Source organism: Rhipicephalus microplus, chromosome 6 (genome assembly GCF_043290135.1).
Source record: "Rhipicephalus microplus isolate Deutch F79 chromosome 6, USDA_Rmic, whole genome shotgun sequence".
Taxonomy (NCBI): Eukaryota; Metazoa; Arthropoda; class Arachnida; order Ixodida; family Ixodidae; genus Rhipicephalus; species Rhipicephalus microplus.
This window is the reverse complement of record NC_134705.1, coordinates 123,242,393-123,268,202: the sequence shown is the minus strand read 5'-3', so window position 1 is coordinate 123,268,202 and position 25,810 is coordinate 123,242,393. Positions and strand designations below refer to the sequence as shown.

The window sequence follows — 25,810 nt, the reverse complement described above, 5'->3', positions numbered from 1 at the left end:
TTATTCATTCCAGTCTCACACGGAGACGAAGGCGGTTGGGCATATTGATACAACTTGAGCACGCTTAAAAGAAGAGGAAAACAATACAGCACAATACAAAACACAATAGTGCATCATACATAAAAATGGGATAGGACACACGTGTCTAAAATGCTTCCTGTACATTTGAATTGTGCTTATCTCTAGTACAAAGTTTGTATTTACAACACAACAATAAACTAAAAAAGTTGATGTAACAGAAACAATCATGTAAACAATGAAAGAAGTCAAGGAATGATATGTTTGTTTTTTGTGGACTTTTCGTTTGCAGGTTGTTACTGCCCATGGAGAGGAGGACGATTTCCACTGGTTCGTCAATTGTATCACTTTAACCGACGTCGGCACCGATGTCAGCCTGGAGGGCAGTTAGGAAACTGCAATTCATTTATCACAGCGCATGAGTGCTTTCTGACCTGTGTTGCGGGCAGGAGAGGCTAGTAGCCAGTGACATCAAATAACAAAAAATGCCGAATTTTTATAAGCAGTGTAAGACGTTTTGCCTTGACCGAGTAACTAACCTGGTAAACGTACGACTTCTACCCGGGCGAACGCAATGAACTACTGCCCGGTAGCCCACATACTACAAAAACTCGTTCGAAAAAATCAATTCACGCTGTTGAATATTTTTGCCACACATGGCTGAAATATACTTTCTTAACCACGGAGCCACTGTTACTTCATAGTCCATTGCTAGCACCAGTTTTACAGAAGTTTTAATTCTTCGCATGTGATAGGAAAACATCTGTAGTTCAAAGCACCTGAGTAATATCTCCACTAACATACAGCCTATATTCATATGTACACTAAAGATATTACGCACTATCAGAAATAGGTGAATGAGTGACGGCAGAGAGAAAAATTCGCTGATCTCCCGTACAGTGGAAATTGATGATAGGCGAAGCACGAGTAAGAAAGGTTGATATGTCACTATAAAATCAGCGCAACATTACGAGGTGGAGGTAAATGATGCCGTACATGACTTCCACCTCATGATTATCTTGTTTGAAGGTGCCGTTTACTTTCGTCATCTATTCACGTCACGTGATACCAAATTTAGTATGTGTGGAGCTAGCGAAACGAACGTGAGCATGCTTTAAGTGGGGTATGTTGTCATGATCTTACATGACACGCGTGTCAGGATTATCATGTTTGCACCAGTCATATACTTTCGCAATCCATTGACGTCACGTAATAACAAAATTTTGTATATGTGGTGCTAGCGAAACGGCAGCGAGCGCATCAGAAAAGGTCCAATATACTCCAATGTAGCATTGACGCGTGCGCACGCTGGGCACAGCGACGATACTTTAACAAAACCCGAGCACTCTATATTTTGACGCCAGGTGCGACCAGCGTCCATGGGCGCGGCCCGATGGCAACGGGCACGAAATGCGACATGCTGTACTTCGCGCCGATGTGTCACCAAGACACAACACTGCGTCTTCTTTTAAGGGGCGAAGCTCCTTATAGCGGCACCCGTTCGTCCCCCGTAGTATGTAACAAGTATAACATTTTGACCTCCAAGGTGGTGCCGGTGAAAAAATTCTTCTGTGCGTTGTTGAACAATAAAAAATAATGCTCAATGTACTTGTCAATGGCTGCTAATGGGGAATGAGAGACAGGAGCATTTGGCTTTTAGTTAACGCGCAGGCTGCGATCACCATTAGCGGCCATTGGCATGTACATTGAGCACTATCTCAAAAGAAAGGGTTGCTACGTTATACTCGCTGGGTGTAACCTCCTTAGCTTTAGAAAAGTTTAGAGAGCGTTGAGCCGCAGTGCCACGAATACAATGAACTTGTATATACCATAAATGAACTCGAGGTGGTTAAAAATGGGAAATAGATGCGAAGCGCAAGCCGTAAGAAAGTAAAAGCCGAACTCTTCGCCTCTCATTTCCCCTTAGCAGCCATTGGCATGTACATTGAGCACTATCTGACTGAAAAAGTTTGCTACGTCATACTCGCTGGGCGTAACCTCCTTGGTTTTCGAAAGGTTTAGCGAGCGTTCGACCGCAGTGCCTTGAATACAGTGAACTAGTCTATACCATGAACTCGAGGTGGTTAAAGGTGGGAAGTGGACTCGAAGTGCAAGCCGTAAGAAATTGTGCGTGTGCCAACTCTCGTTTAGTCCTTGGAATGTCCGCTGGATGGCGGTGCTTCTATATGAGGATTATATGATGAAAAGATGCGAGATGGTGGTACGTGGAGTGTTGAATAGATGGACGAACGGACACATAGACAGATGCATGGATAGATGCTTGAACGGACGCAGGGGCGGCTGCATGGACAAACGCAGGGACGGACGCACGAAACGACGCACGCACGGATAGGCAGATGGACGCATGGACGGTCACACTGACGGACGCATGGACGGACGGAAGCAAGAACGAATGGATGGACGAGTTCTTCGCCCAACACCACCTAGACTATTGACAAGGCCCCTCCAGGGAGAGCGTGACGTCACGCTAGTTGCCCACCTGCACCCTGGCCGGCGTCGCCACTTGTTCTGGTTATATCTGCTGTGGGCACTTATTGAAAGACAGTGTTTCTTTTTTGTTCTTTTTTGTTTCTGCGCGGTCTGCATCTGTTTACGCCTGCCTTTACACTTTAGTGATCTAATTGTAATAGTCAGAAATGCATTTGTAGAAGTGGTTTTATTAGGAGGAAAGGCTAAAACCATCCTACCTCATTTCTTGTTCAAGGTTTTGATTTTTCTGTCAGCTGCATTTTTTGTGCAGTGCTTTGGATGGTGTCATTTCGAAGTCTACAAAAGTTGTTCAAAGCGACATTTGTTGCAACACGCACTACATGCCGCACGATAGTCTCAGAGGTATGGCCATTTTCAAAAGTCTCTAGCTCAACATCTCCTACCAGTGATGTGGTAATGAAGCTTACAATGCCACATTGGTTGTTGGACGCGAGGAACGCCTTTGCATTTTCTCCCTTGGTGAGCTTTTTGACAACAATCGTTGTCACCAGCACCATGTGCACAGTACATGGCTGCAGAAACTTTAAGCTTCCTCTTGACAAGTTGTCAATCATTGTGTTACCTTCCACATCTATGTTCCTGCTCTACAGGACGAGCACGCTGCTGCAAAATGCGCATGACAGCTTCTTCAGAGCTGAATGAGCACAATATCCAGCGATATAAGCAACGACCTCCATGTCATGCTTTGGGTTGGAAATTTCATCATTTGAGATGTGAACAGAGAAGTTATGTTGCGATACTTCTGTGTCACTTTCGCTGCTGATGTCTGGCTGCGGAAGCATCAGCAGCTTTTGCAGACAAATTTTATTTTCAGACTTCAGAAGCTGCCTCACGGAAACATGATATTATGCACCAGCAAGCTGACGGTTGAGACCGAAGCGATCTTCAAAGTGTCAGTTTGAAATTTTCCCAGCAAGACATACTTGAACTTCAGTTCTTCTAAACAGTACCGCGACAGCTCAACAAGGGAGTAGCAAGTGAGTCTCAACGCAGAATTTGTTTCCCTTGTCAAGGAGCCACGGCTCATGTTGACGCTGCTCCAAACATCCAGCCAGTCTACCATGCCACTAAGGAAAACCAGCTGTTCATCCACTGTAGAATTCACTGGATTTTGAAGTGTGTCGTTCAGTCGGCGACCTTTCGAAGGGGACTTCACGGTGACGATTTTCCACCACGTCGACATGATCTTTATGAAGAGAGCTGTTGAACTGGCACATGTGTTTTCAAGGGCATCGCCACGCGTCTCAAGTGCGTTTGATACAAACGGATTAATGACATTTAACACCAACTTTACATTTTGTCTCTCCATAGGTGTTGGATTGATTGCCTTGGAATTTAGCTTGTAGCCAAGCTTGAGAAGTGATGTCTGCTCCAGTGCATACAGCTGCCGTACGGCTTCAAATGATGCTGCTTTCATTCTGAGCGGCCCGTTGGGCATATATCTGACAGGCTCACTTCAGGAAAGTAAAAGCATATTCCTTCGGTTTTTTGATTCATCCAATTGTTCCTGATGCATTTAAGTCTGTGCACAGGGTCTATGACATAAAACAGAGGCCGATTGTTGTCGGCTGGATGAGGATATACAATGCTTACTTCCTGTTTCTCTGAGAAAAACGAAATCATTTTCCGGTTGAGGGAATTGTTGTCGGTAATTACAGCAATGACCCTGAGGCCCATAGATTCTACTTCTAAAATTACTTTCTTGCAGAACTCATGTAGAATTTCGGCGGTCATTTTAGCAACAGCAAGAATGTGAAGCACATCTTTGTTTGATGACAAGAGCGACTGAAGCATGAAAACATGAGAGGTTGGGGCTGCCTCTTGAGAATTGGCTGCAGATCCAACAATGCTGCCTCCTTGATAATCGAAGTATGGCTTGATATGAATTTCATCAACCATCAGAGTCACCGTCTTTTCGTGCGGCTGCATGCCCTTCACTCTTTCTCGAATGTAGGAGAGGAAGCTCCTTCAGTAGATCACCTCAATACTTGCAACAAACGCGGCGCAGGGTTGAAGGATGGGGTAAAGTCAACGTCGACGCTGCGCTGATCTGGCAAAGTTATAGGCGTGCGGAGATATGGAGTGCAGGATGCTAGAAAACACTAATGTTTCAGCACTGTAGCGACGAATGGGGGTAGCGAGTGCAAGAGCTATTTGCTAATTTAGCAAACGAAACAAAGCAGTGTGTTCTTCGGTCCTGTCACTGTCTTGGGACAGTTCATTTATTATGAAGCAGATATGCTGCAACACTGACGCTGTTTTTGACGGACTTGCGACTTCAGGCGTCTCAGTCATGTGGTTTTCCAGCTGCTGGAGCAGTGAAGACAACGTCCGGATATCGCACACTGCGTCTGAAACTGCGCCTCCGCAAGGTAATGAAACGAGCTTGATCATACCTGCTGAGACTGCAAGTGAGAGATCAGCAAGCACAGTGACGGAAAGCCTTACGTGCGGTGAAGGATTATCTTCGATGCGAAGAAACATCACACAGCGATCGTTGGCCTTGATGGTCCAGAATCATTACTGCATACAGCAGAAAGCTTGCCTCTTAAGTGTTCCAAACAGGACACAGCATTTCTCTCCTCTTCTCTTTTTTTTTGCGCATATAGAGTCCTTAATCGCTTTGCTCAGGGCCTTGTCTTCCATTGGAGCTCGTTTCGAGAGAGGAGATTCTCGACGATTGCGATTCGTGCTCAGGTAGGACGGACAGTTCGGAAACACCGATGGTATAGCATCTGACACTAGGCGCACCCTGTCGCTGTCGACTGTCAATGTCTGTCCCAACGCTGCGTCGAAATTTGACAGCTTTGTGATGAAGTCAGCCTCGAGGAAGTGGAGTTCACAGACCTGCGCCAAGCATAACAGTGGCTTCTTTACTTTCATACAAAATGGGCATGTTCGAGAAGGGGGAGAAGCGCAACGGCACATGCGCGCGCGTCAGCTGCTGATGTTCTCGAAGCGCGACGGCGCATGCGCGCGCGTAAGCTGCCGATGTTCTCGAAGCGTGACGGCGCATGCGCGCTACATTATACAGCTAGCGAATGTTCGTGAAGAGGAGAAGCGCACGCGGTGTGTAGAGGAGGAAGGGTGCACAGATGGTGGAGGAGTGAAGCGCGCGCGTTGTGTAGAGGAGGAAGGGATGCACAGATGGTGGAAGAAGGAGGAGGAAGCTTGCCGACGGCGCCGCACTAAAAGCCTCGAGTATTAGATGCTCCGCATCTAAAAAGTGCGTGGGGTGACCAACACCGCCACCTGAGCGACGCGTCCTCGGCCACTGGACTGTCGGTGATATGCCCGGGGAGGGGTTGAGGCTGCCACCCAGGATCCGACGAAGGACGACTCTTGCGACGCGTCTCACGAACAAGTAGAAGATGCGTTTAATTTACATATTTGCAAGAGAAGTAATTTGCAACGAGAGCGTACAGACGCGCCTTTCCATCACAAGGGCCCAGAGCGCACTCGAGACGAACGGGCCGGTGAAGTCCAGAGAGAGAGCACAGCGCACTCCCGACACGCTCCTTTTATAGCCGTCCGTGCACGTGCTAGACGCCGACTGGGTGTCCCAGCGACGCTGATGTGCATTTCCTGCAGCGCACACAGACGCCTCCCGCGTTCCTGCAGGACGCGGACAGCGTTTGACCGTTACGCCGAAGAGCGTCCCTTGCAAGCCACAGCCTTGCTGTGCCGGTCATAACATCGGACAACTAGCGTGACGTATGCCGTCTGGAGAGAGGGGTATAAACGGGCCTTGTGAATAGTCTAAGTGGTGTTGCTTTGCCCCACTCTCCATCATTCACTCCGTGGATATGCTGCCAATTTTTTCGTGATGGAGGGACGCTGGACGCACCGAAACGCGCATGCGTTAAAGCAACGCAGCCCTGCGCGCGCCTGCGACTATATGGCAGGAAGGGCGCCTGGCGTGGCAACGCCGGCGTGACGCGACGCAATGAACGCCGGCAAGCACGCGCACCGCGTGACGTCGAAATGTATTGGCGCCTTGACTGTGGCATGTAGTCATGTTCTCACATGACATGCATCGCATGATTATTATGTTTGCATCAGTCACATAACTTTATCATCTGTTCACTTGATGTAACACCAAATTTGGCATACGTAAAGCTAGCGAAACGGCCGCAAGCGCTTCTTGAATGTGGTATTTAGTCACGTTGTGAGATAACAAACATGTCATGATTGTAATGTTTGGACGTGCATTTTGCCTATGTCGCCCATGCGCGTCACTTAATATCGAATTTCCTAAACGTCAAGTTAGCGAATCAGCCGCGAGCGCACCGTGAGCGTGGCATGTAGCCATGCTGTTACATGACACGCCTGTCTTGATTTGCATGTTAGGGTCTGTTGCTCTTCTTCGCCATGCAATCATGTCATACTGTGGCAGTGTTGCAACATGCCATGTGAGCGAAACCACTGCAAGAGCTGCAGGACCATGAATTGTGAATCATGACAGTAGTGACATACCTATCAGGATTTTTATGTTATGACTATTCAAATATATTCTTGATACACCTATGTTATGCAATACTAAGTTTGGTATCTATACCAATATAGAAACGGCCAGGAGAGCTTAAAGTCGTAGGCGACTTGACAGACAGACAGACAGAGAGACAGACAGACAGATAGATAGATAGATAGATAGATAGATAGATAGATAGATAGATAGATAGATAGATACGAACCAAGTCGCCAAATTTCACTAAGAAATGCTTCGCATTTAAGGAAAATTGGCCGTCTATCGCTGCAGAAGTTGTTAATGGACGATAGTATTCTCTCTGAAGGCACTGTGTTACATATCGTACTATGAGTGAGTAACTTAAAGAAAAGGAACTTAAGAACGCAGATGGTGGTGGTGGTGGTAAAAAACATTTATTTCAGAAAAAGTCTACTAGAGAGTGCCGACGTGGCCCATCGGCGTGCTAAAGTGGCAAGACCCTATTCCGGGACGCCAGTGGAGCTGGAAGCAACCCGTGCGTGCTCCACCAAGGAGCGTTGTGCAGCCAAGGTAGAGCAGCCGAGCAGGTACTCCTCCCAAGCCTCTCTAGTTGGGATAGAAAAAGGGGATGAGAAAGGGACGGGATTAACTGCTACGACGTGATATGTAACGATGCTACGACGATAACGATGCTACGACGTGATATGTGTCGGCGAGGACATGACAGGACGAGCAGGTGCCATTGATTTCCAGCAAAAAGTGCCTGGCGACCGCCGGACTGATAAAAGTGTTTGTCTGCAGGCGGCGTAGCAGTCGTTCGTCCGCTTTCTCCAAACCGCGTGCGGGGTCCGGGTAGAGGCAGCGCGAAGCCCGGTAATAAGCCAAAATTTCGCGAAAGCGCGTCAGGTTGGTATTGCCAGATTCCGTCTCGGGACATGGAGGGGCAACGGCCCGGACAGGAGAAGCGCGGGCAGCGGCATTTGCCGCCTCGTTGCCGGGCAGGCCCGAGTAGCCTGGGGTCCAGACTATACGAATGGGATGAGGGTTAAAGCGCCAAGAAGCTGGCTGTAGCAGGCTAGCCGCCAGCGGGGCAATGGAACCCTGAAGGTACTGAGAACAGGCCGAGCGCGAGTCCGTCAGGATGGTGCGTGAGGCAGGGTGAGAGGCGGCCAAAGCTATGGCAACCTCTTCAGCGTGCGTTACTGTGTCTGCTCGAAAGGAGAGGCCGTCTACGTGTTTGCCCTCTGTATTCACGGCCGCCGTGAAGTGACCCGAGGGGGGGGGGGACCCAAGACGTCCACGTAGAAAACACCAGGACGATCGGAGTGTCGCGTATGAAGGGCCGCGGCGCGTGCTAGTCTACAGCCAGGATGAAGGTCGGGGTTCATATTACGGGGTAGATCCAGAGCGCGTAGATCCATAGGTAGGTCCAGAGCGCGTTTGCATACTGAACGAAGAAGGACGTCCAGCTGGTGCTCGTGTCGACGACGCAGGCGAAGGTAAGGCAAGGCGTAGAGGACGCGACTGGTCACAAACGCGTGGGTCAATCGGAGGGACTGGGACCTGCGGAGGCCGCCGCACTTGGTAGAAACTCGCCGTATCATGCGGCTCACCTGTTCGCTGGTGCGTGTGAGGCCTGCTATTGTGCCCCTTGGATCCAAGGACGATGTGAGGTGAAGGCCAAGAACCCGAATATTTTACACTGACGGGTCGGGCCCGGACGGAAGAAAAATTTGAGGTGGCGGTAGCGGAGAGCCTGAAAGAAGAGCCGATTTAGCTGGAGAGCACTCCAGGCCGCATGAACCTGCGTAGGTGTCCACCAGAAGGGCAGCCTTTTGCATGCGTTCTTCGAGTTGCGCTAAGGAGCCGGTGTTGGTCCAGATTGTGATATCGTCAGCATATAGTGCGTGTTGCATTCCCTCGACCTCGCTTAGAAGAGAGGGGAGGTTCATCATCGCCAGGTTAAAAAGCAGAGGAGACAGGACTGCCTCTTGAGGTGTACCCCGCGTGCCTAATAAGTACGGGCCGTGTTCGGTAGAATTAGGGCGAATGAAGGCGGTGCGATGTGATAAAAAGGCACGGACGTAGTTGAAAGTGTTCTGCCCGCAGTTTATGGTAGACAGGTTAGTGAGTATAGTGCTGTGTTTGACGTTGTCGAAAGCCCCGCGGAGATCGAGAGCGAGCACGGCTTTATCGTTATGGCGCATAGTAGTCGGCTCTATGATATCGTGTTGAAGCTGGAGCAGGACGTCCTGCGCCGACAGATGCGGGCGAAAGCCAAACATCGTGTCGGCAAAGGTCCTCCTGGCCTCCAAGTAGGCGGAAAGGCGTTCGCGAACCATAATTTTTATGAGTTTGCCTGCGCAAGATGTAAGTGAGATGGGTCTCAGTGCCTCAATACTAACGGACTTTGCCGATTTGGGAATGAATGTCACGACCAATCTGGTCCATTCCGTTGGAAGCGGAGAGCCGTCCCATATCGAATTTATAAGGTGGAGTAGTGAGAGGTGTGCTTGGTCGGTAAGATTTGCCAGGAGCGATACTGTGATTCCGTCGCGTCCAGGGGCCGTGCCCCGTCGAATTTTCGTGAGTGCAAATCATAAATCAGAAAGCGTGTCTGGGGCGTCGAGGTCGGTGTTAGGGGCGCCGTAATACGTATATACTGGGCCTGCAAGATCAATTTTGCGGCAGATGTAGCGGTCACAAAGTTCGCGCGCGAGTTCATCCGTAGTGCCCTGAAAGGCATACAGAACACGGTGAAGCTGGCGTTGCGTTTCTCCCCTGGTGGTGGAGGGATCGAGAAGGCTTCTAAAGAGTCGCCACGCACTCTTAGAGGTCATCTGGTTTGCAGCCTTCGAACAGGTAAATGCCCAGTTAGCATCGGAAAGTTGTGCGGAGTATGCGGCCGCCTCTACAGGCGCCTCAATGCAAGCGCGAAGTTTTTGATTAAGTTTGTTGCGATTCCAGCGCCTTATAAGCCCGCGGCGAGCGTGGCAAAGATGTAAGAGGTGTGCATCGATTGCAGGAGTCAAATTAGAGGTTGCAAGGGAGCGAGTGTTCGCTTGTTTCATATGGAGAGCATATGATGCCCACGCTGCATATTCGGTCGAGGAGAGGCCGGCAGAGAATGGTTGCATTCTCAACTGAGTCCAATCGGTGAGACGGGCTTGGCCCCAGTGTCGGCGCATTTTCTGCCACGGTGTGAACGAAATGCGGAGTAAAAAGTGATCGCTGTCTAGGGTTTCGCCTAAATTTTCCCACGTTGCATCGCGGATATGACGGGTGAGGGAGAGGTCGGGGCATGTGTCTCGTGTGACCGAGTTGCCGGAACGTGTGGGTTGTGCCGTATCGGTAAGAAGCATCAGGCTCAGCGAGGAAATGAGCTCCTTGAGCTCTCTGCCCCGGGCCTTCTCGTAGTGGTAACCCCAGTGAGGGCTGGGGGCATTAAAGTCCCCGACAATCACCAGTGGTTGTCGGACCGCTATACGCAGCGCCCGATGGAAGAGATGCACAAACGAAGCCCTCGCAAGGCGAGGGAGACAGTACACGTTTAAGATATGTATTTATGGTTGGCCCCTCCGCTGAGACAGCACTGATATCATGCAGTAGTCGTAAGGAAGATCCAGATCGAGGTCAATCTGTATCACCGTGTAAGCTTTATGTACGAGGAGGCATGTGGTGGTGCCGCCTACATAGGAGCAGTATCCAGAAAGGGATGGAGCAGGGCCAGATTCTTGGAGCGCCAAGACGGCTGGCTGAGAGCCAAGTGAGCTGAGGAAAAGGGAAAGATGTGAACGCTTTCGCCTGTTGCCGAAGCCTCTAGGGTTCCACTGTATGATCTCGAATTTAGACGCAATGTTTGAACGGGACGTAGGATTGGTAGCCATCGTGACTGTCTTAGTTTTTATATTTGGTCCTCCATGTCTCGCTCGGAATCCTCAGAGGCAGAGAGGGGCACGGAGGCTGGATTATCCGATGGCGGGGTGGTGGTAGCCACCGTACGACGACGCCGTAAAGCTGTACCCTCACTGCTTACCGAGCAGGAGCGGGAACGCGATACTACTATGCGTTGGACCGAGAAGCTCGTGAGGAGGTGATTAATCCAAGCTTCGAGGCGTTCCTGTACGCGCGGGTTGCGCTCTTCGCTAGGGAGAGTTTGGTTAGCGGGCAAGAGAACCTGAGGTGCCCCAGGAGCCTCAAGAGCTTCTGGAGTAGATGTGGCACCGGTTCCGAGTGCTGGAGTACACATGGTTGCTTGAACCGGCGGTTTATTGGGAGTGGCACGAGGACTAAGCTTGGACGAAGCTGGTGTAGCCGCTTGGACAGAGGAGGCAATACCGGATGGCCTTGCAGTACACTGTTGTTGGGGTTGAAGTCGCTTATTTAAGAGTTCGAGCTGTTTAGTTAAAAGAGAATTTTGCTTTTGAAGTGCCGCAACTTGCTGGCGAAGGGCCGCAAGTTCGGGAGAAGGAGGATTGGCAGAAGGCGGTGAGAGAGGCTTAGAAGCAGCTTTCCCTGCCCAACTGCTCACCTGAGGTACCGCCGCTGGTGCTTCGAGCGGTAAGAATGCTTGAGTGTCGGCGTAGAGTGGTGGAGCCGAATGATGCAGGTTGGTGCTGCTGTCTGGCTGTGACGAACATGAGGTGGTCCCTCGATGAGATGTTGAGGGCTGCTTGCGTTTCCGATATTTTCGATATTTTGCCGTGCAGCCACTGGTCCCAGTCTCATGGGCGCCGTGGCAGAGCAGGCACTTGGGGTGGCAGTCGTGGGCATTGAGACCTGCAGGTGCGGGGGTTCCACATTTGGCACATTGGGTTGGAGCGGGGTGAGGACACTGAGGTGGTCGATGACCGATGGTACCGCACTTGGTGCAAACAGGGACCGTTTTCTTGTAGGCGCCGATATACGTCGCCACGCAGTGGTAGAAGAGGAAGCGGGGTAACTTCGCGCCCTCGAAAGTCACCACCGCCGCCGCGGAATCTCCAAGTTTGCGGACCGCGAGGATAGTACCTCGTGGCCAATGGAGTTCTGATTTATCTTCTCCGGGCTTTCAGCAGGATTTATGTTGATGACGCCCTTGCATGTATCCCCTGGTGCCTTGGCGTGGCCCCGAACGGCAGCTGCTGATCCCCCACTTGCAGCTGGAAGTCCCCAAGGAGTCGCTGTGCCATAGGCAAAATGGTGGTGCTACAGACCAAGATTTTTTGTTTCCAGATCGGCCACACATGAATTTGCGTGGTAGTCCGGTTGCCGAGGTAGCTGCGGATGGCGTCGCCTGCGCGATAGGCCGGGACGAATGTGCGTAGCTCGCAGGGAACGCGAGGTTTCACTACTACGATGTAGTCGTCGCGAGAGAGACGAAGAGTTTGACGCGGACGCCACTTGCGTTGCTTCGCTGGCTACGAGGACGGAGCAGAGGTATATAGGCACACCAACGGAGGGATGGCGCGCCGGCGTTCCTTGCAAGGCTGGGGAATGGTGGCCCGCTGTGGCGTCTCGTTGTTGTTGAGACGCAGGCTTCGATTTCGCTTGCTTGCGTTGCCACAGTCTCACCATGTCGTCGAGGTATTCGTCTTCTGAAGGCATAGTGTTTACGGAGGATGAAATCTCCATTGACAGCACTTGGCTTGAGGTAAGATCATAGCCCGCAACCACGTTAGCGGCCGCCATCGCCGGGCTGAGAGCCCTTAGCGAGGCGGCATTGTAGCCGGGAGTGAAGGACGTCCCTCAAGTTGTCAAAAGTTGACCCACCTGGACGAAGGTGTTGTCTAGGCGAAGAGAAGACCTTGGCGGTGACGATAAACCCGAGTTTCAGGGGTACCAAGGTGGATGTCCGCAGAAATAGCAGGAAATCTACGGAGGCGATGTGGAGTGCGTCCGTCACCATCGGGCGCTCGCAGCGCCCCCCCCCCCAAGAACGCAGAGACACATGTAGGAGGCAGCACCGGGCCGTTTTAGCTGAGGCCCTTACTTCAACTAAGGACCTTTACTGAAGCATAGGAAACACCGGCCTTTAAAGACGATAGTCTTTCTTGGGGACATTCGACGGAAAAATTTTGGTCTGTCTGTCTGTCTGTCTGTCTGTTTGTCCGACCTAACGATATCTCAAACGGCACCAAATGGTTAACCCCATCGATTGATTGATTGATATGTGGGGTTTAACGTCCCAAAACCACTATATGATTATGAGAGACGCCGTAGTGGAGGGCTCCGGAAATTTCGATCACCTGGGGTTCTTTAACGTGCACCGAAATCTGAGTACACGGGCCTACATCATTTCCGCCTCCATCGGAAATGAAGCCGCCGCAGCCGGGATTCGATCCCACGACCTGCGGGTCAGCAGCCGAGTACCTTAGCCACTAGACCACCGCGGCGGGGACGGTTAATCCCATCCACAGCGCCTACCAATATTGCTGAAGGTGAAGCGTTCGTAACTGTGCGATTGTCAATTAAAAAGCAAATATTGCGCATACCTGAGGCGCCATAACAACACGTCTATATTTGGTTTGTCTGTCTTTATACTAGAAGGGGCACACACAAATAACTCTAAGGACAGTAGCGTTTATCGCGCTGCGATGACAGTGCAATGCGATGCCCAAGAAGGTGCTTCCAACGCTTTGCTACGACGACACGGGGGTGGCACCTGCCCGTCGCTTTGCATTCTACACATTAAAATTTCGAGATTGGCGCGCATCTTTCTCCGCGGTCGCGCACGCCTTCGTTTTCGAAGAGAACTGCCAAAGGACGCTCGTGTCTAACGTGCCTGCATGCGCTTGTTTGCCTCTGCTACACACTCGAGGCCCTCTAACGCAGCGACTTCAGAATACCATTCACCGATTTTCTTGCGCAGAACATAAAATAAACGTTCTGTTCACTCTCTCCAGACGCAAGACTATCGTCTTTGGATGACATTTACAGTGTAACACATAATTTCGGGCCAATTCTTTCGTTCATGGCGTGGCATTGTCAACCAGGGTAATAAACCCCGCGGCCTTTATGTTTACGTGACTAAATATGTTCTAAATAAGAAGCACTCTTTTGAACACTTAGTTATTGAATTTGTGGCACCAATATGCGTAATATTTGCTTTTTATTGACAATGTTCAAAAGTATGAATGCAGCCAACAGATCAGGATGGGTGGGTGTTGAGCAAGTGGTCAGTTTTTCACCGAGTGGTTCCATTGTTTGACAGACAGACAGACAGACTGACAGACTGACAGACTGACAGACAGGCAGACAGACAGACAGACAGACAGACAGACAGACAGACAGACAGACAGACAGGCAGGCAGGCAAATTTCTGCGTTGAAGTATTCCAGGAAGGAGTATCGTCTTCAGAACATACAACAAAGGCTCTCCACCACAACGCATTGTGAAGGTTCACCACGAGGCTCTCAGTGCCCAATACGAAATCGAATCATGTGACAAGTGGGACGTGTTTTACTGGCACCGTCTGCACACCAGATTTAATCCAGAATAGGTGTCTCAAATTCTCTTCAAGACGATGCCAGCAAACGTTCCCCTTTGAGAGAAGTCACTTTAAATACTTCATCTTCTTTGCTTTTTATACCTCTGAACTTCATCTGGTATCAGCATACGAGAAATATTCATACCGGTCTCCACGATGACTAAAATATGTGCGCTGATATTTAAATATTAATGAAACTGGAGATGACCAAAATACGAAGAGACTGGAGGCACAAAAAAAAACGCCAGGCCTGTGCGGTAGGCGCAGCACAGTCACAGCAAAGCTGGAAGATCGGGCTTGCTTGATGCCCACTTATTCATCTGAGAAGCGTGGTATCCGCTTAACTACTGCAAGGAATTTTGTGTCAATTGTTCATGCAATGGCTGACGACGATGAGAAGTCATGCCTGAAGTAGGTATGCGTCACACGTGCTGAACAGCTGAATAGCTGATTGAAAACAAGCTTTTGTAATGGGTTGAAACATTGGACGACCCACTCGTTAGGCTGTTGGCATTGCGCGACGACTGCTTGTTTCTTCACTGTTTTAAAACACTTTATAAGTCATATTAACTCGATTGGTTTCCCGACATCCAGCCTGCCTAAGGCAAGTTTGCCAGCTAGTCTGAAGCAACTGCGTGGCTCAGTAGAAGAATACTAGGCTGGCTCCCAGCGGGCCCGGGTTCGAGCTCCACTGTGGAATTGGCGCCAGTTCGCGTGATGTGGTTACGGAAACTGGTGGCGGCGGCGGCGAACAACCACGGCGCTGCGGGAGACTCGAGTTCTGATCACATAACAGCTTTTGCTGTAAAACAAGACGGAAGATGAACACATCAAGGTTCCCTGTGCCATTCCTTCTAAATCGTGCTTTTATAGGGCGTACCTGGCTTATTTTTTTATAAGTGGGAACTTGTACCTGCGCATGTTAACTTAAGTGTACGTGATTGTGTCTTAGCATATGCAAAGCGTAATTACTTTACTCTCGGTGACGATATAGAACAGGCGATGAAATACTTTTAAAGTGTATTGGTGACTACATAAACATGCAATATATGTCAGCTTTTATTTATCACATCACGAACGCACACTTCATCATCTATGATCCTTTAATTTGTTATGCTTAACAAACTGCACACCTACACCTATTATTCAACAAAATCATTAAAATTGTTTATGGAACAATTAGACAAAAACGAAGCTTTTCGCCGTTCTAGAGTGTCTGCATCGCATTGTATTTGTTGCACATCTGCAGCGTCCTATTGTTTTTCTGGTAAATAAAAATAAATGCTCAAGCTATTAGAACTAACGGGTAAGCGTAATCAAAGTCTCAGCGCTGCTAGTGAGTCATTAACAAAGATTGATGAACTACTGTAATTTTCTGCGACACGTCATCCTGAACCACAGGAAGCCCTACTACATTCGCTAACGTTATGACACCTTAGATGCATTTTGGTGTTACGTTTGAGCGGCTTTCAAGAAATCATATTCCTTGCAATTACTAAGTGGTCTTTTCAAGACGGGCGAGTGGGTATCTGCGCAGTAAGTTAGGCTTCCTTGTTCACATTGTGTCGACGAGGTTTAAAAGAAGGTGGACCAAAGTAATGCCTGCCAGTCACAAGCATATGATTGTACTGGTGTGCGTTATGCGGCATTGCCTGCAGAAAATATGTGCAACGAACGACGTGCAATCTCGAATGGATCAACCCGGTAGGCGTCTATTTGGAGTCTTATTTATCTCATATGAACAGTTCAATAGATTACATATATTGACCTCCTGCCCTGCCTGTGAAAATGCCATTTTGTTTTTTCCGACAGTGACAACGTGTCTGTTTGCTCCTGATTTTGATTCTACTATACAAGCAAGACACGACTTTTTTCCAGGCGTGTCAATATAATTTGTGCTCCCTTAACAGGGTGTAACACGTGAATACGCAGCACTATTTAATATTTTGCGCGTGCTGGAAGCATCAAGAACGTCTGAGTGAACGCGATAATGGCAGAACTTACCTATATCATGTTCATCATCTCAAAATGAGAGCAAAATTTTCATGAGAGAGCTTAAAGAAAGCCTGGTATACTCTTAAACTATGCTCGGCGTTTCTTGATATTGTCACGGGGTCGTGACGTGGCCGAAGACAGGAGACTTTGCGTTGAAATTTAACTGTTTATTTGCGCGAACCTGTGCCCGGTAAATGGAAAGTCCGATTACATTAGCAGTCTTGGACTGATAGCGGCGAACGGAGCGTCAGCCGTCGATCAACAACTGACAAGCGGCGAAGCGCGTCGACATTTATACTCTTGCCCTCGAATATTTTAGCGTTATCGTGGCGTAGGTTCCAGAATAAGCTGTACGTTCGCAGAGTGGGCATCATCTTATCGAAATGATCTACTACAGTCCAGAAGCTTCTCGAAAACTGCAGGCGTGGTTTGCGCTGAGAATTGTGTAGCGTTTTGAGACGATAACAAAACTTGGGAAATCGAACGCGTCGCATTGCCCCCCTCTGAAAAAGACATCGTCCCGATGTTTTAACTAAAGATGAAGGTACAACAATTATGCAAGGAAGTACAATGACGAAATCACGATACAATCTAATACAAAAAACACTGTTTCAGTTGGTTAACGCGCATGAAACGGTTTGAGGCGCGCGACATGGACGACTTCAGGTCGTGATCGGCGTCGTTAAGGGTTCGTGATGCCGTCAGGGACAACCTCGTAATCAAGTGGGCCGAGACGTCGAACCACCCTGTACGGTCCGAACTACCGTCGCAGAAGTTTTTCACTTTGTCCACGTCCGCGTATCGGCGTTCACAGGCTGGTATTCAACGAAGCGTCGTCGAAGATTGTAACGGCGGCTGTCGGTCGTCTGTTGATTCTTGATACGGAGACGTCCGAGTTCTCGGGCTTCCTCCGCGCGTTGAAAGTACTCACTCACATCAAGGTTTTCTTCGTCGGTGACGTTGGGTAACATGGAATCGAGCGTCGTTGCCGGGCTCCTTCCGTAGACCAATTTGTATGGAGATATCTTCGTCGTCTCCTGCATCGCCATGTTGTATGCGAAGGTCACGTACGGAAGAATGGCCTCCCACGTCTTGTGTTCGACATCGACATACGTTGACAGCATGTCGGCGATCGTCTTGCTAAGCCGCTCGGTGAGGCCATTGGTCTGTAGGTGGTACGCTGTCATCTGGCAGTGGTTTGTCTGGCTGTATGCCAAGATTGCTTGAGTTAAGTCGGCAGTAAATGCCGTTCCTTTGTCGGTGATTAGGACCTCCGGGACGCCGTGACGTAGGACGATGTTTTCGACGAAGAACTTAGCTACCTCGGATGCACTGCCTTTGGGAAGGACTTTTGTCTCGGCGTAGTTGGTGAGGTAATCGGTAGCTACCACGATCCACTTGCTTCTGAAAGCTGACGTCGGGAACGGCCCCAGTAGGTCCATACCAGTCTGCTGGAAAGGTCGGCAAGGTGGTTCTATTGGCTGCAGAAGTCCCGCTGGCCTTTTCGGTGATGTCTTGCGTCGCTGACAGTCCCGGCATGTCCTGAAATAACGAGTGACGTCGTTGGTAAGACGTGGCCAGTAGTACCTTTCTTGTATCCTCGCGAGCGTGCGAGAAACACCGAGGTGCCCTGCCGTCGGATCGTCGTGCATGGCCTGCAGGAGTTCTGGTCGCAGAGCTGAAGGCATCACAAGGAGGTACTTAGCTCGAAGCGGTGATTAGCTCGAAGCGTTTGACGACGGAAGTGCGATGGGGCAGTGTTTTGGCGTGCGCGTGGAGGAGGGGTGTGGCGGCGGGCTGCAGCAGCATAGCTCATGGCTTGCAGCTGAGGCTCTTGAGGCTGAGAAATGCCCAGCGATTGCTGGATCTCCTGGCGTACGACGTCCCCGATAGATTCCACGTGAGGCTGCGCTGAAGGAAGTAATTTTCGCCGCTCTTCTTGCACGATCGCTCGTATCGTCTCACGCAAGTCAGTGCTTCCAAGCGCTTGAATGCTGGCGTAGCTTGTAGACGAGAAGCTACGGTTATATTGCCGCGTGCGCATCTCGAGCGTCTTTTCTATTGTAGATGCTTCTGAAATGAATTCGGCAACCGTCTTTGGCGGGTTTCTGATCAGCCCAGCGAAGAGTTTCTGCTTTACTCCTCGCGTGAGCAGACGGACCTTCTTCTCCTTAGACATGTCAGAGTCGGCGTGGCGGAAAAATTTAATCATGTCTTCCGTGAATAGCGCCACGTTTTCGTTTGGCATTAGCATGCGGGTTGCGAGAAGAGCTGCGGCCTTCTCCTTGGGCACCACACTTGCGAAAGTGGTAAGGAACCTGGCGTGGAAGACATCCCACGTTGTAAGGCTTCGCTCTCGATTCTCGAACCAGGTCCGAGCAGCATCTTCTATGGCGAAATACACATGCCGGAGCTTGTCATCGTCTGTGCAGTCATTGAAGGCGGCGACGTGGTCGAACCTTTTGGTCTATCTTTCCGGGTCTTCCAGTGGCGAACAGCGGAAAGTTGGCGGCTCTTAGGGTTGCCGGAGCAGGAGTGGTGCAGGCTGCACGGGGGTGGTCATGGTTGCAGTAGTTGATGTCGGGATCCGGGTCTGCCTGGCTGCTTCAGGAAGGGGCCCGTACTCTTGTTGTAGTCTCCTCTGCCTGCGGCTTGTTCTCTGTTCAGGGGTAGCGTCCGTGTCTTCTTTGCCGCTTGGGCTGGGATCGTGGCTTGAAGGGGGCGTCCGGAACATCAAAGAAGCAGCACCTCCACCAGATGTCACGCGGTCTTGACGTGGTCGAAGACAGGAGACTTTGCGTTGGAATTTAACTGTTTATTTGGGCGAACCTGTGCCCGGTAAACAGAAAGTCCGATTACAGTAGCAGTCTTAGACTGATAGCGGCAAACAGAGCGTCGGCCGTCGATGAACAACTGATAAGCGGCGAAGCGCGTCGGCATTTATACTCTTGCCGTCGAAAGTTCTAGCGTTATCACTGGCGGTGGAATAGGTTACAGAATAATCTGTACCGTTCGCAGAGGTGGCGTGATCTTATCGAAATGATCTACTACACTCCGGAAGCTTCTAGAAAACTGCAGGCGCGGTTTGCGCTGAGAATTGTGTACTGTTTTGGGACGATAACAAAACTTGGGAAATGGAATGCGTGGCATTATTCATATTTTTAGCATTCTTAACGTTTGCTGAACATTTAACTTGACCTGCTATTCCCAGTAGGGGTATTTTTTATGTAATACGCAAATGAGTAGACTTGAGAACGAGGAGGCAATTTACACAAATGGTGTTAGAACGGAAGAGTCCTAACTTTCGCTTTCTGCGTTGTTTATGACTTGTTTGCACAACGACGTTTGGGTGTTTAGGTAACTCCTCACGTTTTGTGGTGATATATTTTCTGACGTGGGATGCAAGAGACCTAAACTTGTGTTTTGTCTTGCCAAACGTAATAAAGGACACCCCAGCAGATAAGCGTCAGTAAATACGATTCCATGGTACTTTTGCCTACTCATAGAATTCCTCGCTTAGTGAGCCTTCAAAGAGACGAAGCCTGCAGCGTGCGCTGCCACAAAGAAATTCATGGCTGAGAGCCTTTCAAAGGGGTGTCTATGAAAGCTAGCGTAGTTTCTAGCGCTCCAAGCTAAGAAGAGGGGTAATTACAGCAGGCGCTCAGGAGAGGGGTAATTACATGATGGCTATGTTATGAATCATCGTTATCAGCCAGCCTACGCCTATTGCAGGGCAAAGGTGTGTGACACACTCGCCCGATGAAACGGGTCATTTGGCACTCGGGTCACATGGCACAAACGGGTCATCACAAACAGGTCACATGGCACTCGCAAGCTCAATACCACCAGCCTATCAACTTGCTTTCACTCGTGCAGTGCTTCCCTTTTGCCGGAAACCAGTCGATTGCCCACAATAATGAAGTTTCACTGGCTTCTTGATGAATGCCCCGCTCACGTTCGTTACTTCAATTTGATTACACTTTGATTGAGTAGCGTGGCTCCCAAACCCACTTTGCTTCCTTCTTTCCCCTTGACGTGACACAAACAGTTTTCTGTTGCTTGGCTCACTGCATCGACGTTCGTATGATTTTTGAGGTCTTATCACACTAGAAGCTTGCGAAAACTGCAATCCTTTGCCGAATTACCCAGAACTTTAAATGTTAGGTAAGTATCGGAGGACGCCGCTGCTATGTTATATTTTATACTGACATACTATTGGCGTCTGCCTAATTGAGAATACGCTCTTAATTGTCTTCACAGCGTTATCATGATTCTTCCTACATTATTGCATTATTTCAGATTTGCGGTGACTCAATAATCATCAGAGCACATTGCCGCCTTCAGCGGCCTTTGTAAATAATTTTTTTTCTACAGAATTTCGGAATGCGCGTTTTGCATTGCCTATCCTTTTCACTCATTCTGATCAAATACTTGTCTGCTAAATTGCAATACAAGCGATATTATGGGTGGTGACTGGTTGCTAAACCATTTTGCATAACTCTTACTAACAACCACTTCCAATCCACGCCCCTGATACGTTTTTGTAGAATGACAGCAAAGCGAAAATATGTATTTTTCACGCCCTGCAAACTGTCACCGAGAAATATGGTATTCGAGATGAAAATATGGTAAAAACAGCCATAACACCAAAAATGTACACTAGTCTTGAAGCCAACACCACAGTTTGAGAAAGTTACATCGTTCAATTTTTTTTAATGTGGCCGAAAGTCAGAGCAAGAACTGTAATTTACCCCTGCCACGATGTTCTAGTGGCTAAGGCACTCGGCTGTTGAACCGCAGGTCGCGGGATCAAATCCCGGCTGTGCGACTGCATTTCCAATAGAGACGGAAATGCTACATGCCCGTGTGCTCAGATTTGGGTGCACATTGAAGAACACCAGGTGGTCGAAATTTCCGGTGCCCCCCACTACGGCGTCACCCATAATGATATAGTGCTTTTGGGACTTAAGGTTCAACATATTGATACGAAAATGCGGCTAAACACGGCTGCAAGAAAGTGAGGACGAAGTGGGTTTTTCCGTTGGATGCTGGTCTGGCGCCATCTTACTCGTCGAGCTCTGTGCGCTGTAAATAGATTATTAAAGAAGTTACTCGTAACATTATTAATCAATCAATCAATCAATCAATCAACCAAAAACTGGACAGTATGAACGCCTTTGTAACGTTCATAGTATCCAGATTTTAAATTCGAAGCGTTTCTTAGCGAACTTCGGCGACTTTGAACGTGAATATCCCCTCCGGGCGCGAATTATGATGAACTGTTCGTAAATGTCTCAACTTCGCACAACATTCTAAGATGCTCGATATTACATGCCACATAAGAAAATTAAGAAATGGGTTGTTTTTGGTGAGCTTTGCTAATTCTTAATTTGCATACATTTAGATATTTAGTTATGCTGATGTCAGTCATGTGTGATTTTCACACAAAAAATGGAAATCGGAGGCCCAAAATGCATGTGCAGTTAGTTTTTGGCTGTGTTGATATTGAGCAAAGAAAAATAATACTTATAATGTTAGTCCTGGAACACGGGACGTCGAGCGACGCGTCGAACATCGCAGTGCCTTCACTAAAATAATCAGCTTTAGATTTACGCAGCACATTGGGGTTAAATCAAGAAGTTTTGTCTATGTAAAAGGTTCAATTGATCTTATGTGCAATGTGCCGTGCCCTTCGTATTACAATGGTCAGAAAAACTGACAAAAGCAAGTTGCGTCTACATATGTGGACGCTGCACCTGAAGGGGCTTTCTAACCGCTTACGTTTGAGTGCTCTCGTGGTCACCCCCTTAACATGGCGTGAACCAAAATTAGCATGGAAGGGTAAGATGTTTAGACGGATATGATGCGCTGCTCAAGACAAGAATAATATCACAATCTCGTCATGTACTTCGTCACACATTTCCCGCCAGACAGTGGCACATACCCAAGGGTGGGTATGTGCCGCTTGTATGCAGGTATGCGCCACAGGTGATTGACCCTTAGTATCTATATATACCCAGGAATGACAAAAACGCACATCGGCGATTTTACGCGGGAGCTCTGAGAAATACACGACGACGGTAGCGTCAACCCAATAAATGCAAAGAATAAATGTCAGGTTCCCAGCTGGAATCAAACCTAAGTATTCTGCGTGGCAATGAAGCATTTTACCACAGAGCTATACCCCATGTCTCGGAACTGCTTTTCAAATAGACGCTAATCTTCATCAAACGTTAATAGTGGTTTCTGTGCTGCCTACCCAATTTTTAAAGCATTACATATGCACTCTTTTGATACAGCCATCACGTTGTATTAACATCCATAGTGGTTAGCTGCCTTGCTCTGAAGTTGATTTATGTAGCAGTGTTCAGGGCCAGCATCCTCGCGAGCATCAGCGCTTCGTGTGAGCTTCTGGTGTTGCTAATACGCATGTTTCAGTTGGTAATGTTGCGCAACAGCAAACAACTGGTTATTTAAACATTTGACACTCTTCAACACATGTGTGTGCGTGCAACGTTTGTACATATATTTAGCTTCATTTCATGATGTATCGCTCAATAAAACAAATTGCAACATGATATCCTTTTCTTGGCATCTTTGGCATAACGTCAATTCCCAGGTACGTGGGATCTGCCAATTTTTTCCGCTGCTTTTTGCACTATCTAAATAATATAGAAATATACTCATTAGTATAGAGCTCCCGGCTGTGGCGGCTGCATTTTCAATGGAGGCGGAAATGTTGTAGGCCCATGTGCTCAGATTTGGGTGCACGGTAACGAACACCAGGTGGTACAAATTTCCTGAGCCCCTTTACTACGGCGTCTCACATAATCATATTTTGGTTTTCGGAATTACACCCGACATATCAATCAATCAATACAATCAATCATTGATATGAAGCCCCGCTGAGGAACTTGTTAGATTGTCTAGCACAAAGATTTTGTGGCCAACTTCCAGAGTTGAAGATGCGCATTCAAAGAGGAACACTCACGTCAACTTCACTTTATGAGTAGTTTGAAATGCGCACATGAGAATATAATTTCTGACTGGCAGGGCGCGGTTGCCTGCGCTCGCGCTTGCCATATACGATATAATTAGGGGATATCAGTATTGGTCTCACAGCTTTGCACGCATTGAACTATGATCCCAATTTATCCGTCGAAGACATACAGCAGACTTTCTGCAGAGGCTGTATTTTTTAGAGGTGTGTGCGACTTGCCGTACTTCGCGTAACATTACAATTACTTGCTATTGAATATGTATAGCCACACCTTTCCGGTGAAGCTGACCTTTAGACACAAGCAGCAGTACATAAGCGCGATTTTTCGTGGTTTTAACCACCTATTTGAACCTCATTAGGCACACTTCAGAGGACGAGGACCGAAGTTCAAAGCCGCAAGCACGAATTCTCAACTGTATTTACTGGTTCCCCAATTAATCCCCCGAAAGGTATACGTGAATGAAGTGCCTTGGTTGACTACTTCGTATACGCCGGTCTGAACTAGGACACCACCACCCTAGAAACACGTGGGGTCATCGGAACATTGCAGAACTTCATACAATACATAAAAAGAGAAGTAAAAAAAAATTTTTGCAAAAGGCACCCATTGCTTAGCTATCCACATGCGCAAAACATCTATACACCCCCTCACACACACACACACACACACACACACACACACACACATATATATATATATATATATATATATATATATATATATATATATATATATATATATATATTTATATATATATAAATATATATATATATTTTGAAAAGAGGTTTATTGGCGACTGTTGCGACGGTGGCCCTACGATGAAAACACGATCGGGAAAGAGCAACGGTCAAGCAGATGCCTGCGATGATCAGCACGAGCTGAGTGAGAGAAGCCCAGCACCCAGTACCCAAGCGGTGGCGATGTTGCTTGCCAACGATGCGTTTTCTTCTTCACAATTGACCCCCGCCGAAAAAGAGCCATCTTGGCAACCTAAGAGTCTGGAGGCAGATGGCTCTGATATGGCTTAAGGCGGGCGATGTAGACGATGTCACGTCCACGCCGGCGCATGTCGTCAGATGGGGAAAGTGGCTCAATGAGAAAACTCACCGGCGAAGTTTGCTCCAAAACGCGGTATGGGCCCTGGTACTTTGGAACGAGTTTTGAGGAAAGGCCGGAGGTTTGGTAAGGAACAGCCAGCCATACAAGTTATCCCGAGAAAAAACTGTGGCTTCGCGAAGAGTGGGCGTTGATTTCTTTTTGGCGCTGCTGTTCTTGTAACGTAAAGGTGCGTGTGAGTTCACGGCACTCTTCCACATTTTGGGGAGCTTCGGACACAGATGGGCATTCGGATGCTTCAAGACGTACAGAAGGAGAGTGTCGATGGTGTGGGATGGTTCGCGTCCATAAAGAAGAAAGCAAGGGGAAAATCCAGTAGTAGACTGTGCCGTGGTGTTGTATGCGAACGTGATGAATGGAAGAATGTGATCCCAGTTAGTATGATCCGATGTCACATACATCGCGAACATATCGCCAAGGGTGCGGTTGAATCTCTCCGTGAGCTTGTTAGCCTGCGGGTGGTATGCCGTGGTCTTGCGATTAACAACATGGCATTCAGAAAGCAGAGACGTGACGACTTCTGATAGGAAGGCTCAACCCTTCGTCACTTAGTAGTTCTCGAGGTGCACCATGTCATAGTATGAAGCGATGAAGGACGAAGGATGCTACGTCCCGCGCAGAGGCACTTGGAAGGGTGGCGGTCTCAGCATAGCGTGTGTAATGGTCCTTAGCGTCTATGATCCGCCGATTTTCATCTGATTTTGTCGGTAGAGGGCCATAGAGATCAATTCCAATCCGATCGAAAGGTTTGGAAGAGCACGGAAGAGGTTGAAGCACACCGGACGAGTGGAAAGGCGGTGATTTGCGGCGTTGGCAGTCAGGGCAGGCCATAACGAATTTTTGAAAAACATTATACATTCCGTGCCAGTCGAAGCGATGGCGAATGCGTTCGTAAGTTTTGAAAACTCCAGTACGACCACATTGGGGATCATCGTGAAAGGAGGCACCGATTTGCGATCGCAAGCTGCGTGGGACAACCAAGAGCCACTTACGACCTTCAGGGGCGTAGTTGCGTTGGTGTAGCAGCCAATCACGAATGGCGAAATGAGCAGCTTGACGTCAGAAAGATCATAGTACCGCAGCGGTTGACGATCCAGAGAGACAGTCAACAAGAGAAGCGATCCACGGGTCCTTGTGTTGTTCAATGGCCAAGTAATTGAAGTCAAGAGATGCGACGGAGTTGGTATCAGTGGTTCCGCAGGCCGAGTCGGGAGGTAAGGGCGAACGCGACAGGGCGTCGGCGTCAGATTGCTT

The 25,810-nt window shown here is 48.7% G+C and overlaps 2 long non-coding RNA genes across 2 annotated transcripts in view; one reads left to right on the top strand and one right to left on the bottom strand.

Annotated features, from left to right (window-relative positions):
* LOC142765467 (uncharacterized) overlaps nt 1–25,810 on the bottom strand; it is a 93,765-nt gene that overhangs the window by 53,013 nt on the left and 14,942 nt on the right. The window lies entirely within an intron of this gene.
* LOC142765466 (uncharacterized) overlaps nt 15,856–25,810 on the top strand; it is a 36,380-nt gene continuing 26,425 nt past the window's right edge. Inside the window, exon 1 of the long non-coding RNA XR_012884268.1 lies at nt 15,856–15,980. This is a non-coding gene — a long non-coding RNA (uncharacterized LOC142765466). The remainder of the gene's footprint in view (nt 15,981–25,810) is intronic.